At 41.6% G+C, this 15,518-nt stretch overlaps 1 protein-coding gene across 1 annotated transcript in view; it reads left to right on the top strand.

Annotated features, from left to right (window-relative positions):
* GRM7 (glutamate metabotropic receptor 7) overlaps positions 1-15,518 on the top strand; it is a 1,739,703-nt gene that overhangs the window by 1,551,954 nt on the left and 172,231 nt on the right. The window lies entirely within an intron of this gene.

Here is a 15,518-nt window from a genome sequence, read left to right on the forward strand (position 1 = left end):
TGAATGCTCACAAACTCACAGGATTGTGGGCATTCACAAACTCACAAGGGAGAACCTACTTTCACCATCCTGCCACACCTCACATGAGGTTAACTCCTTCTTTATTGTACACATTTGTGGAGCACAATTGCAGAGGATTACATGGGTTTGCAGCTTTCAATGTCACATTTTATAAATCCCAGGCTGGCAATGCATGCTTGTAGGCACAACTGGTTTTGTGAATCAAATGATACAAATCTCACTTATGATACTGTCTTACTAATCAATGTCAGGGCTTAAAATGTAATTCTGTCTTGTTTAGCATTTGTACTCTACTGTTTCTAAGAAAGCCTAGCAGATTTGATGAAAATCCTTAATTCCATGTGATATTCCATTATCCCAACACAGGAGGCCATAAAAAGTCCCTCATGACCATCATAATGTTTTGACATAGCTTTACAACCTACTCCCCAGCATGGCGTTTAAAAATAAAGCTCAGCCATAGGTCATCTCTTCCCCCCTATTAAAAAACTTCCCATTTTCCTTTTGCCCCACCTGCCACAGCAGACATGAGAACATGTGTATTATCCTCACCTTTGACGTTCTGAGCCAAATATAGATAATGCTTTTTAGCAAATAGTTGAACTGAAAAAGTTAAACAGGTGTTGTAATGTGATGCAAATTGATCCAGAGACAGCAAGGCTTCCTGTGTTTTCACACTGACAAGAGATGCTACCCAGGGGAGGCCTGCAACCAAAAGTTGTCAGCCTTGATGACTTTCAGTATATCTAGGGAATGATGACAGGTGTGCTAATCTGCTAGCATTAGATTTATAAGAATAGAACACCATCCTTCAAGATAAATTGCAAATACAAAAGATACAGGCATTCATATAGTGCCTAATATATCACCTAGAAAAGGAGTGCCAGAAGACAAACACTTGATTTTCTAAGAAATATCAGAGTCAAGTTACAAATTGGAAGGATAAGTAATCCAGAGTGGAGTTCCCATCTTGCCGAATGGGCAAATGTCTACCTTAAGAAGCTCAACGCGGGCGTAAAACAAAGGCTTTAGTTAGCGATGTGTAAACATCTTTATTATACAAGAAATTAGGCACTAACTTTTGCAAACATCTGTGCAGGTTGTAAAGGCATTTGAACCAGATTCTTGCCTCTAGAAAGCAAGGAAGGAGACTGTTGTAACTTGTGTTTCCCTGCTGCTCAGCTTGTATGTATGATGTGTGGAATGTTAGATGATTGGAATGTTGGTGTTCTGTGAATGTCAGTTGAGTGAGGGCTGAGCAGCAGGACAACTGCTCCTGATGGGGTTATCTCTACAACTTATAACTTAACATCTTATCTAATAAAGTAACTTAAGAATCTATAGTTCCAGTATCCTTTGATTACTTCAGAGACATTTGGCATTGAACACATGCTCACTTTTCATTAGACTCATAGGTAGCTGACCTTCTGTCTTTTGGACCCCATGAAGATGGGTCAATATCTCCTTCTAGATATCTAACTTGTTGCAGTAGTCTAACTGAGAATTCACCAATGAACCTGAAGAATGGGCCCAAGACAGGTCGTATAAATACCAGGACTTTCCAAAAGCAAGGAAGCTGAAATATATTAGTTTAGACTATGTGACTAAAGTGGGTCTTGGTGTTGTGCTGGACCCTTCACCCTGGTGTTAGTGGTGGGGTAGTGATCATCAATGACGTGGGGACCGAAAAAGCAACAGACTGGTGCTTTTTTGTTCAGTAACACAGAGGATGAACTCAATCTTCTCCTCTTCTCAGTTGTTTCTAATCTCAAGCCATCCTGGCTTCTGTCTGAGAGACATCTTAGCAAGTTTCCAGCTGGATGTAATTGCTCTTCATCTGCTAGTTCTGTTCTAAAAGCATACGGGTGATAGCACTAGTGGAACGAAACCATTCAGCAGCACACATTGGAGGACATCGCCTCCATTGATTTGTTTTGTGCAGGAAGGTGTCCTTATCTGCACAAAAACAATCATTCTCACAATGCAGACACCCTTGCACCATAGTGCAAAGGTGCCTGTATTGACACATGGCAGACAATTTTGCACCCGCTCTGCGGAGAGGACAGAACTATGCTGCATCTCATTGATACAGCGCATTCATGCCCTTTTCTTTTGACGTAGAGCAGAGCAGCAAGAAGGCTTGCAGTGCTGCCCAATGCCAAAACCTTGTAAATGAGGCTCATTGTATTTTATGTCACATGAGCATTGGTTCAAAACGTTTCTAAATTTGGGTCTTAATTCTACTGGAACTTGCATGCAGTAGATGGCATTGTTTTATTTTTGATTTATTTTATGTTTTTGTATCCGGACCTATTAAATTCAGCCCAGGTGGTAGCACCTGGGGCTCATTATAAGCCCATTGTGCCACTGGTGCGTCACTTTTTTTGGACGCACCGGTGGAGCAGTGTGCCTGCCCATATTTATGCTGCTTTTCATGGCCTTGTAAATATGGACCCCTTTCATGTATTACTCTGCGTGAAAGGGGCGTTCCATGTGTCGTCCTGTGGATGTTCCCAAGCAACATCCATGCAACCTGACGCATTCCCAGATGTACAAGGTTTTGTAAACCTGGAAATGCGTCAGATTCCTACGGCGTAAAGGAGGCGCAATGAGGAGAAGTACCTTTATTTCTCCTCGTTTTAACTTTTTCCCTTTGTGCGCTGCATTCGGCTGCACCCTTAAAAAGAGGAAATCACCCCTACAACGCAGACACCCTTGCTCCATGGCGCAAGGGTGTCGCGTTGGTGTATGGCAGTCCATTGTGCTCCAGTGCAGGGGAAAAGGACAGGAATGCGCTGTATCTTGTAAATACAACGAATTACTGACCTTTTCTTTTGACGGACTGCAGTGCAGCAGGAAGGACTGCTGTGTTGCTGTGTTTCAAAATATTGTAAATGAGGCCCCTCGTCTTTTACATGCATCATGTCTGAAATTTGCCTCCCCAATTAATTTGTGCTTTTGCTGGTTTTCCGCCATTGTTAAAAGTAGTGCTTGAGCAGCATGCGCCAGGTGGAGAAGGGCAGGCGTTACAAACACATTCACTTCCAGTGCTTGTCTCCCTGTCTCTTCTTTGTACCTTCAAAGCTTCCAGTTCCTGTTTGAAGTCATTGCCTCACCCTAGGTCCGTTCTTCAAACAAAGCCTTTCATTCCCTCACATCTGAAATCCTCACAATGTGAGATCTGTGGCTTCTACGAGCTGTACATCTCCGGCAGGAGCCTTACCGGCTCTTTGTTGTGTAAACAATGCAGCAACCTTTCCCTTCCCAACAAGTGTGTGTGTGTGATACCTGCAGGGGATAAAAATTAATGAAGGAGCGCAAGCCAATAAAATCAGAACTGACCTCGACTATGCCGGCAAAATAAAGTAAATATGCCTGACAGGCTTTTTATAGCGGGTTTACTGAGGCAAGAAGGCAGGGGCGTAACACAGGCCCCCGCAGCCCACGCGGTGCGGGGGGCCCCTAGCGCCAAGGGGCCCCTTCGACACTGAACTCTGGCTGGGAGAGCTCCTGATTGAGCCCGGAGGGGTCCCCCCCTAAGTACCGTGCAGGGAGGCCCCCTCACGTTTCGTTACGCCAGTGCAAGGAGGGTGTGCTTGCCGACTCTGAAGTTTTGGGATTTCTAGTTCCGTTTTTGCTCGCGTAGCAAGGAAACACTGGGTAGAATACACGAAAATTCGCGTGAATGTCGTTAAGCTGCACACTGAGTAATTTACACTTATGCGAAATAGCTGTTGCTGCGTAATTTTGCTCTTATGCTAAGTAGTTATTATTCTGATTTTTGGTATTTCACAGGCATGTTCGGAAGGTACTTCTGTGAATTATACATGATTAAATTACTTTAAAAATCTATGGGCCAGATGTAGGTGGCCAAATACCAAGCGCTTACACTAAAATTCACAGAATTTCAGCGTTTGCGATCGCTATTTGGCTGAGAGCAATGTAGGTGAGTTTAAACCTACTAGCAAAATAATGAATCGCAAAATTGCGATTCCTTATTTTGCTCTAGCTTTTAAGGAATCGTAAATTGTGATTTCTTAAATGCAATGTAAGGGTCACAAAAGAAAGTGCACTGTAGCCTTAAGGAATCGCTAATTACCACCAACTTCAAGTTGGTGGTAATTATCGATTTCCTTTAAAAAAGCACTTTTTTGCTTTTTTAAAGTGCCATGTGGCCCACATTCATGACCTTAGAGCATGTATGTGCACCACATGTGCACACATGCACATTTCAGGGTGCAACAGGGTGTCCTTTTGACACCCCTGAAATAGCTCCCGCTATTTGCGATTCTTTAATAGCGAATCACAAATAGTGAATATCTTCCTATTCATTCCTATGGGCCTCCTAGCCCATAGGAATGAATGGGTCGGTATTCCTTATTAACGAATCTCATTTTGCCAATTCATTATTAAGGGATATTAAGGAATCGCTAATATTTTAGTGATTCCTACCTACATTCAATTTTGCTGATACTTAATAGCGAATCAGTAAAATTTGCTATTAAGGAATTGCAAATTTGATTTTACCTACATCTGGCCCCCAGTTATTCATAGAACAAAGGGTCCACCTTTAGTAAAGTGTGCGCTGGTGCCTGAGTGACGCAATATAATACTATAATTTGTGCACGTATTGATAATTAGCGAAATGTTATACTTTTAGGATAATCAAAAAAAAAAAAAATGTTCATGTAAAATTGCTAATGCAAAAATATATATATATATCAATTGTGATTCAGTTTTAGGAGTCATCCAAGTGCACTTGAATTTGCTCCCTTGGGTCAGACCCCTATTTACACTGGAAACTGCAGATTCAGACTAGGAGAGTTTCCAAATGCATTCTCACCTTTCCTATAATTCTTTTCTCAGTAAGAAGGCATCATCTTCTGTCTTCCTCTTGGTCCCACCACCTCCATTTCCTGCTACCTTTATTCAGTGCGGACTTCCATTTATTCTATCAGGCATTTTCCCATTGGGCTGATGGCTGGGTTTTGAAGGGAGAGGGCTGTGGCTGAACCCCTGCTGCTTTCTCCAGCTCCCCCAGGTTAATTGCAGCTGGCACAGTGGGTGCTTTAGGAGAGATGGAGGAAAGAGAGAGAGGAAAGGCAAAAGGGGAGCACGAGAAGAGAAAGGAGTAAGGGAGTGAGAACTCTCTGGACCATTCTTTCCAATTTACGTCTGGTCAACAGACATTTTTAGTCGACTGAAAGGAAATGGGGTTAGCAACAAATTTAAATCTTAAGGTACAGTGTGACCATTAACCCCACGCAATAAAAGTCTGAGTCAGTAACTTGAAGTCAGAAGGTTTATTACAAACTCAAAGCCAGACTAGTATAAATCCTTCTCAAGAACATATTATACAAGTGCAGGATTATCAAACGAAGACCAAAGTGGCGTACAATATTGATCCTCAAAAGCAAGGAGCATATAAGAATTTCTGTGGCAGCGATGGAAAATAAAAGAAAAGGGTTTGATGATTAGACAAATGGTTTCTATCCTTCTCCTCATACATGGAAAAGATTCACAACATCTACTAAACCCTACACTAAACCAAGGATATGGGAAACCCTATTGAATCAAGGAAGCAAGAAAGGTATCAACATCAGAACTTCTGTAGAATTCTATAGATAAGGAGTAATGTATAGCATGACACCACACAGTCCGAGATAACAAGAGAGGTGTCTACCTCTCCAAGTCTAAAGGGAATATGACCAAACCCAAGACAGGTTCACTAATTAAACTGCACAAAGTACATTTGAGAAATATGACCTCATACACATCACAGCACTTTTCAAGTTCCCAAGAAAGAACTTGGCGCCTTGAACACTACTCCCATATTCAAGTCTCCGCCTCCAAGGCATCCTTGGATTCCTCCCTTTAGATGATAGTAACAACTGGTAACACCCCCTTTGTTCTTCATTAAAATTATTTGACCTTGCCAGTTCATCCTCACTTCACTATCTCTGAAATACAATGTGCTTTTTTACTAACTAATAAATGCCTTTGGTCTGCAGCTGCAGAGGAGAAAAACATGCAGAAAACAACTTTCACATTAGTATTAAATGCCTCAACTGTAAGCTTAATGCCCACAATCATACTAACTTAACAATTTTCTTTAAATGAATATTAAGTCTCCAACCTACATATGATCCAATAAATGATACTGTACTCTTATATGCGACACAATAAAATAATACATGTATTACCAAACAAAAATGACAACTAGTCACTATTTATAAAGAAAGCATTGAACACACATATGATTCATTCTCACTAATCCCTGGCGAATGCACTACATTAAATGGATTTTAGCCCACCACCTTACAATCTAAACCTATTGACTATTAATATCAGCAATCCAGATGTCTCTAAAAAAGGAAAAACGTTAATATGCACACCCACATATATATAAAAAACACACAATAAATGCACCTTCTATACCTTTAGTGCACCATATCTCATTGGTATTATTGCATCACATGAGTACATAAGGCCAAAGATAAATATAGATATGGCCTAGCCACACCTCAAAAGAATGGAGTCAAAATGATGCGACTCCAGGAGCTTGGGTGGTTTGAACATATTTGCTGGGCTGATTTGAATATTTTTTGCCAAGGCTGCTTTTGGCTATCAGTCAGGCATTGCTTCTGCTTCCCAATCTACACTGTCATGTTGGCATCTCTGCAGCACTGGAACTCAACACGTGGTAGTTACTCTAGGACCCATCATTGCCAGAATGGCAGTCTGACCATATCATCTGCACCACTACTGGCCTAGTCTGTTTCTAGATCTCTTTGGCCCTCACTTTTCCAGCACCCAGCTTCTGCTGTTCCACCCCTGGCTGAGATAGTTTATGCTGGTGCTCAGCCTTTACACAAGAAGATTCAATATGCAGCTGTCCTGTTCCTGGACCATGGCATTCTCTGAATATAGCAAGTACGGGCACACATAAGGTAATTAATACTTACCTGGAACACCAACAGTTTCAACAATGTCTGATCAAAACATCTGGACTTTTATCCAATTTATGGCAAAATTGTGTTTCAAATAGACAATCTGGCTCCGTTATTGTTTTTTAATTCAGTGCCCTGAAAAAGGTCAGGCTCCAATGCAAGAAAGGTATTTATTTCCCACCACATACAAAGTTCAGCAGGCACTTGGTTTTCACTTAGTTTTCTGTTTTGCCTGATATTTTTGAGACATATATCTGCTTTGGTTGTGCTTCTTTTTAATGAGTTATCCATTCATTTGAATGCTTTATTTAAAGTTTCATGAATGAGGCACCTTATTTTCAAATTTCTGATTGTGGAATTATAGTACTGTGTTAATCGACATAGTTAGGTTGGAGATTATATTAGTGATGAGCATGTCATGCTATTGTTAGTGTACGAGCTACTATATGACAATACCATAGATGCCGTACCTCTAACGTCGCATAATGTAAAATGAGGGTGACCCCTGCAGAATGTGATGAATAGCCTCTGAGTCTCCCATATCTCACAGACATTCACTGGCCTTGGGCTGAAAGGCCCCTCTTGAAGGTTTGGGTCCGCTTACGCCATATGATCTTGCGTTAACGCCCTGATAGCATCCCTCCCGGGCAGAGGAGGTTGTTTCTTGCATTTCCTAGCAGTGTACAATGGAACTGCTCAGTTTGTTAGACCGGTTATCAGACCCTGCACTTTGATCCACATCCCTTACAGTTGAGATTTCCAACAAGCAGATGCACTATCTTCATATACACATCCTTAAAATATGACACAAAAATCATCTTCAAACTCATCTCACCAAAGCTTTTAAATGTAAAAATACCAACTCTATCAGTGGCAGGCCCAATGAGTCAAAATATGCAGACTCTGCACCTAGAAGCCTTCTCCTTCCTCACCAGAGAGGAGAAAAGTCCTGCTTCATGAAACCACGACTATCAGATGCCGGTGGGCAAAGTGGTGACTCCCCTTGATGAGCACACTCATTCTCTGCACAGTTTCACGTTGTTTTTATTCACCTTACTCTGCCTGTAGGTGAAGCTGTTTGGTGCATGGTTGACATGTGAGCTAATTTGATTGAGAAGGATTTAAGTCATCTCAGTGTGTTAGCTGTGCTCTCAGAATGAGAAGCTGCTACCTTGGATGCACTAGGACCCCTCAGAACCAGAGCTATCCATATTTATACGGATAGAATCACAGTAACACACATGTGATAGACTGTTGACTATGCACTATAAACCACTGACTTTAACCTGAGATATTAGTTTATCTTCCTATTCATGTTTACAGACTCTGTCACCTTGTTTCTTTTCTTCAGCTAGATTTCTGTGTTTACCATCACCAAAGTTACGTTCAATGTGGTTTGCCTTCACTCCATTGCAGTCAGCTTGAACTTGTAACTTTGTCCGGGTCTAGTGTGACTAGATAAACGCATTTGGTGCTTTGTGCTTTTTTGACTCTATTTTCACTTAAATCTTAAAAATTGCATATCTCTAATTCTACTCTTTGAATTTTTGTTGTTGTGGTCTTAAATTATTTATTGAATGTTACACTATTTTTCTAAACTTGTGTGGTATTTTTCTTGTGTTTTGCTTCACTTTATCACTGTTTGACTTAATACATAAATACTTTACGCATTACCTCTTAAGTTAAACCCAACTGCTCTATGCCAAGCTACCAGAGTGTTGACCATAGGTTATTTTTGGGTTTGCTTGTGGCTTCACCCTAACAAAGATAGTGGTTGCTGCTGCAGTACGTTTTCACCCCCTCAACCTGTAACTCAATTTCTTACAGATATCCATTTTGTTATGACTTTAGCTGTGGTGCCTGAATAGTCAAGAAACAGATAACACCATTACCAAAGTAATGACAAACAAAATTAAACTGGTCCCAAAGAAATGCCTCCTGGACTCAATTGGGGTATTCATCCAGATACAAGGAAGTTTGCACTCATAGGGGCCGATTAGGATGGCGGTAAATCCGCATCCCCCGGGCCGGCGGAAGCCATTGCCGGCCTGGAGGAAACGGATTAACTGCCGCAGCCACATACAACACCCACTGCCAGATTAGGATGGCGGTGGGATTGCGGTTGGACCAGCGGCGGACTTTTTGGTGAAGGTGTCTGCAAGACACCGTCAGCCAAATTAGGAGGTTCATGGAGACATGATTTTCCGCGGCGGCTTTTCCGCCGTGGAAAAGCATGTGGACTTTGGCTTTTGGGGGCCCGTTGTGGGCCCCCAGGGTGTCGGGGGTGGGGGGTGCACATGGGGGGTACCTATGGTACCCCCCAACATTTACATGCACAAAGCGGCAGGCACCGCGCAGTGCCTGCCGCTTTGTGCATGTAAATGTAATACATGCATTTTTAACATTGCGGCGGGTGCTGCTTGAAGCAGCACCCGCCGCAATGTTAAATATACAGGATGTGGCCACAGGGTGGCGGTCACATCCTAATTTGCACGGAGGGACCGCCGCTGCCTCTGCGGACGGTCCCTCCACCTCTTGGGTGGCGGACGGATGCAGGTCCGTCCGCCATCCTAATCTGCCCCTTAGTGTTATAGCGTGTGAGGTACTGAGTTTCTATGTACTAGGGCCATGATCACACACCACTTAGACAGAGTGGTTTGGGTACTTCACATATTGCGATGAACAGCTGGATACATAAACAGAATTATAATCCCCCATTTCATACGCCAAAGATATATAGGCTCCCCTAAATACGTGCTGGGCCTTGGAAATACTCCAGCTCTCAACTCTATTGGGAGTGGTGGAATCAGCTAAGGTCATTTGCTCACTGTTTATGTAGCTTCCCAATGTACATGACTCGTATGACACTCAGCAGTTGCTTTACTCCTTCAATATGTGTCACCATTGTTGAGAAGGAAATTGTTTCTCTTCTTACTGATATTACTACTGCATCACTATATTGGGATGAACTGTGCAATGCACTTTACTGTGTCTTCTGTGCCGATAAGTGCACTACTTTGGTTATTGCTTATTACAACAAAAATAATAACAAAAAAATATTCTGGTTCATGAACAAGAATGAAGAAATCTTACAGGGAAGACTGACATGCCAGATTACATGTACTGAATGTGCTGAGGCTGTGAGAGAATGAAAATGATATCACTTGTGGTGGTTTGATAGAGTGTAGTTAATTGCAGATACTCACGTGTTCTAATGATGAGTTATCAGACGCCATGATTCAGTTTTGAAATTGTTATTTTCTTATTCAAGCAGTTTTATACTCTCTAGAAAGAGTCTTGCAGATCATGTATTCTGCAGGAGATGGAGACATGATCCTTTCCTTTCAAGAGCTCTACCCCTGCATTTCAGTTGGTGGAGGTCAGAAATGTGTCTGTGGTTTTCTTTCCTACTGCCAGGAGATGGCTTGTGTGCTTTGAGAGGATCCAGTTGGCTGAGGAGCTAGGAAACCTTACACTACAAATGAGTTAAGAAGGCCTCTCTAAAGTATGCTAGGACTAGAGTCCTGGTAGGAGCCTTCTTTAGTTTGGTTCAACTGCGTATTGTTGTTGAGGAAGTTTGCCAAATCATGGTTAGAGCATCAGAGGGCCAATTATTTATTTTAGTTGAAGTGCAGCAGTCAATGTGGATAGGAGCTATAGGCAGTGACTTCTAGAGAGGATGGATTCATTCAACCTTTGAGTTATGCCTACGAAGTCCATGTCTTCAATGGGCATATGTTTTGGCGTGATCATCGCTCACATGCTCAGTTTGCCTCAAATAACAAACTTTTTAGAGAATGAGAGGTTTTACTGAATTATATAGAGGAGGTTACCTTGAAAGGAAGCTGACTTCTTCTTGCGGAAGTAATAGATAAGTGTGAAGATGAAGGAAGATAACGGGGTTGTAATGAAGTTGACTAGTAAATCCTCAAAGGCATTAAAAGCTTGGCTCTGTAGTTCTGCGTATGTGATCTAATTTTCTGTGAAACGGGGCAACTCTTTTTACTCTGCCTAGTTCTGTGTGTTTAGTTAGTGTGTAGGAACTGGCTGGGAAAAAATTAATGAAGGAGATGCTTCCTAGTTAGGAAGCAGCGATTGGCTGCGAGGTTATCCATGATGGGTGGGTAGAATGATTCTCGAATCCATGTCAGTACGAGAGCACAGGCCTGGGGTCATAACGCACAATATGGTTGAGACTGTTATGATCAATTTTTAGCTGACCATATTTTAGGAATTGATCCTACAAGAACATTGATTGGTGGTGGACCACATGGGTTGTCATTAACAGTACTCTGTATGTGATGATAAATTGGACGCTGTTGCTGATGATAGTATTGTTTTGATGGGATATTATGGACTCAACATGTGATGAGAAACACTGTAGCTTAGGATTCCATCACTTGGATGTAGTGAGATTTAGATCTGGTCGATACTGGTCTCAGAATTATGAGTAACGTTTACTACTTGGCAGTTACAATGAGATTAAAATCCCTCTGTCTAGGTGAATGGGGGAAATGGGAGATGCCCTTTCTCTCTGTCTAACAGTGTATTTTACATATGTAGCTCCAGTGGAGTGTCAATCAGAAATTACCCTGTTGATGATTCCATTGGGAGAGGGGCTAGAGGATCTCTTCTCAGTAATAATATGTATTCGATATGACATACCAAATTCCAAATTAGTTTGAGGACACCTTCCTGTGAGCCCAAAATCCAGAAATAGGGTCTGCATCTCTCTTCCATTGACCTCTCTCCATAATTGATTTTTCATTTGGCTTCAGTGGTGAACAGTGCTCATTTGCATGGGGAGCACCATCACATCAATCAGCATTGATTCTTGGAGTCCTGTAGAGCAGGGAATCTTTTGTGTGACCCTACTAGCGCCAGAACTTTACCCTTCGGTGGACGATTGTATTGCCTACCTTTGAGGGTGGTAATAATTGGCTTGCTTAAATTGGCAATCTGTGTCTTATGTTCCTTGTTCACTAAATATTTAACCTCAAGCACTGGATATATTAAAAATGCACCATAAGGTATAACAAACATCCTTTGATATGTATCAGTATTTCGCAGTATTTTATTCTGCATGCTTTGTAGTGAAATTCAGATATTTGTCTTCATGTCCAGCTATAAATGTCCCCAAGTCCAGCTATAATGTTTTACCTTTTTGGTGATGTTAAACTTTTCACACATTTCACAAATGTTAAGTGCGTATTAGCTGTTAAGTCACATTAAAGTTGAGGTAATTTGCTCAATTAGGGAGAGGACACCTGCTCTAATCAATTCTAAAAGTGAGACTGCAGAAGAGAGGCCAATCCAAACACAACACATGTTTTATCAAGGGGCTGTTGACAATGTCCAGTAAGTTAAAAAGGTCTGCAGTTCAAAGTGAGTCAGAGATAACATTCCTGGTAGACATTTGGGTGGAAGCTGACCAAGGACTGGTATGAAGTTGACAACTGGATCTGTTCATGAGTAGGTTAATTCACTATAGCTGTGATTCCATCTTTGTGCTGTTTATCATTACCAAGGCAGTTTAAGTGATGTTTGTGGTAAAGAAACCTCCAAAATGAATGCAGGTTTATTAGATACAGTGGGTAGGTTTCATACTGAAATGGGAGATTATGAGAGAACTTTTCTAAAAGGAAAGTATTGAAAAACGGTATTACCCATAGTGACTGATATTAACACAAGAAAAAAAACGTTTATATGGTACTCAGCAGCACCCCAAATTTACCGTTTCTAAGCACTTTACATAATTTAGGGTATTATTACGCAACTCAAAGCAATAATTTTAACAAATCCGCAAGAATTTAAATGTTGCAAGCCTGCCAATATTCAGTACCAGTGCTGCAGTGTTGTTTCTGTTTGCCTAGGAGTCTTTTTGTTACTTTAATATCGGGACATGGAAACACCTCCTACATAGGATCACAAAAAAAAGACAACACCCATCACACCACACACCCTTAATGGCGTTAATTTCTGCCCGTGTATGTTAGTGCTCCAGAGCCCCACATAAGGATAGTAGGTGCTACTTAAATGCTGCAATGCAATACAATACAATACTGCATTTCTGTCTGAATCATGGAAAAGGCGGAAGCTGCTGAGCTATCCGATCTCTGTCTCCTGTTCAGTATCCCAGTATTTTATTTCATTTATTGGAATGCTATTCTAAGTCCTTGCGGGGATTAAATTGAATCAGATGAAATATGCATAGCGCTGCGGTTGCAATTCATGGTGGACGGAATTACCCACGCCTTCACTCCTGACTCGGTCAGTTCCACTTACAAAGCACTGACAATTGCTTTTTTTTCAGGTTAATTGTTTAATTCTCGACCCAAGCAACTGAGATGAATACAGTTTGTGCGAAACAAGTTTACACAGCATCAGATTTGATCCCCCTTCCATGTGCTTCGAGTTACTTGCTTTTTATGTTTTTCTGAGACAAAACTGTACTGATTAACATTGATGTTACCAAGAATTAGACTAAAATTACCAAAACCTAAAACATGTAAAACAATTTCTCACAAAAGTCTAGCATGACAACCAGGGAACAATATATCATGAGAGAGTTTCAGCACATGCCCTACAATAATAAATCACCCTTAATAGAGAGCCTCCCAGTACTAGCTCTGAACTAAACACAAAGCCACAATTTGGTCCATCTCAGTTGAGTTGAGTTAGTTAAGAAAAAAGCCAGAATCCTCTGAGAGAGAGAGAGAGAGAGAGAGAGAGAGAGAGAGAGAGAGAGAGAGTGCTACTGAATTAAAAAATGGTAAAAATGGTAACGCTATTGAGGCCTGTTTTAGCATTTGATTATAATAGAAAATCTCCCGTTTTTATGGAGGAGGGCTAAATTAGTAAATGTTAGTGGTGAAATTTCATCCTTAGTAAAGGTATTGACCCCAATCATGAGTTGCGTGGAGCGGAACTCCAAGGCAGAATTCTGCCCCATTCAATTATGCAGGGGGCAATGTCCTCACACGGACATTAACTTCTGCTTGGAACAATTGGTGAATGTGAAATTCCACTGAAAATGGAATAGCTCTGGAATTCTAGCTGGTAGTTTCGGCTCTGAACAGTTATTCCCCATTCTGAGTGGTTTAACTTGTAATAAAAGTAAGAATGTGTGGAGTTCCCATTTGGAAACAGTAATTCTTTCCACCCAGAACCACTACACGTTTACTCAAAATTTCCAATCGAGGCCATTTTTCTGTAGGATATTGCACTGATGAATTCACAGTCACAATGTTTCACCATCTTGCATGTGGTCAATAGTTTGGATGTTACTACCCTCGCTCTGTGCCTCTTGTTGATCCTATCTTGTTATGTCAGCTTCCCATAGGCCATAGAGCTCTACAGGCCAGAAATCCCTAGATAAATCTTTTTGGGGTCTCCAAAATAGTTTAAAGAATTATCCAGTGGTTTTGAACCTATGTGAAGGCAATACCTGTTCACGTTAAAAAAAACATTTGAGTATTGAGTATACCTTGTAATGTCTTGTACATGCACTTATATTTGCCTTCCTCACTGAATCCGGTTGAGATATTGTTGCTAAAACTTATTGAGAATAGGGGCCACGCAGAGCCTTGACTATGTCGTGGGATCAAAGTGACTGCATGTGTGCAAAGAAACATGCTGGCCTCTTAAACAAGAACAAAATGTGTAGGTTTGTTATTAATGGTGTGACCAGCGAACAAGATCAGAGTAAGTCGATGCCTCTTTCCTTAGACATCCCCATCCCTTTATACCAATGCACACATCAAATCATCATTCAGATGGCAATCTTGTCCCGGCTGGAGAATTATAACATCTTGTACCTAGGAGCCAACAAATCTGTTAGTAGAAGATTCCATCTGGCCCAAAACATGACAGCCAGGCTTCGATTTTCCGTCCCTACGTTCAGCTCTGCCTCTGGGCCTTCTTTGCAGACAACACTGGCTCCCTGTGGACAAGCACATTCATTTTAAGACTCTCTGTATCACCCATAAGATTCTCCATTCCCAAGGGGCCCCCATCCCATGCAATCATATTTAATCCTACAAGCTGAAGCGATCTTTGCGCTCAGCCGACCTTTACTTGGCCATTGTTCCCCAAGTCAGTAGAGTCAGACCAGGGGGCAATCTTGCCGGGCCCAAGCCCCATCTTTCTGGAACTCACTTTCTCTCTCCATTAAGAACATCCCAAACCACCTGCTTTTCAGGAAACCCCTTTTCTTCATCCAGCCTCACTCCCCCTTCTTTTGGGTTGCAGGCAGCTGCATTATGTTTGCCATCTGGCTCCTGCGCTGAGAAGACCTATTGTTAGGGCTGCTATGCGTTGATATACCTTGTAGCATAACATAACATACTGTGCACCTGCATGTAAATCATCTAAAAATCATTGTTATTCAAATCAGCTACAGCAAGTGCCCTATATTTAGAAATGTGTGGACCTTCACTGCAATGTAAGTTATCCTTCCCCTATCGTCTCTTTTTCAGTAACTCCTTAAACAAATGGGTTCTCTACCCTACCATGAACAAACGAGGTGAAGCCTAGGCCAGTTAATGA

Source organism: Lissotriton helveticus, chromosome 9, assembly GCF_964261635.1.
Source record: "Lissotriton helveticus chromosome 9, aLisHel1.1, whole genome shotgun sequence".
Classification (NCBI taxonomy): Eukaryota; Metazoa; Chordata; class Amphibia; order Caudata; family Salamandridae; genus Lissotriton; species Lissotriton helveticus.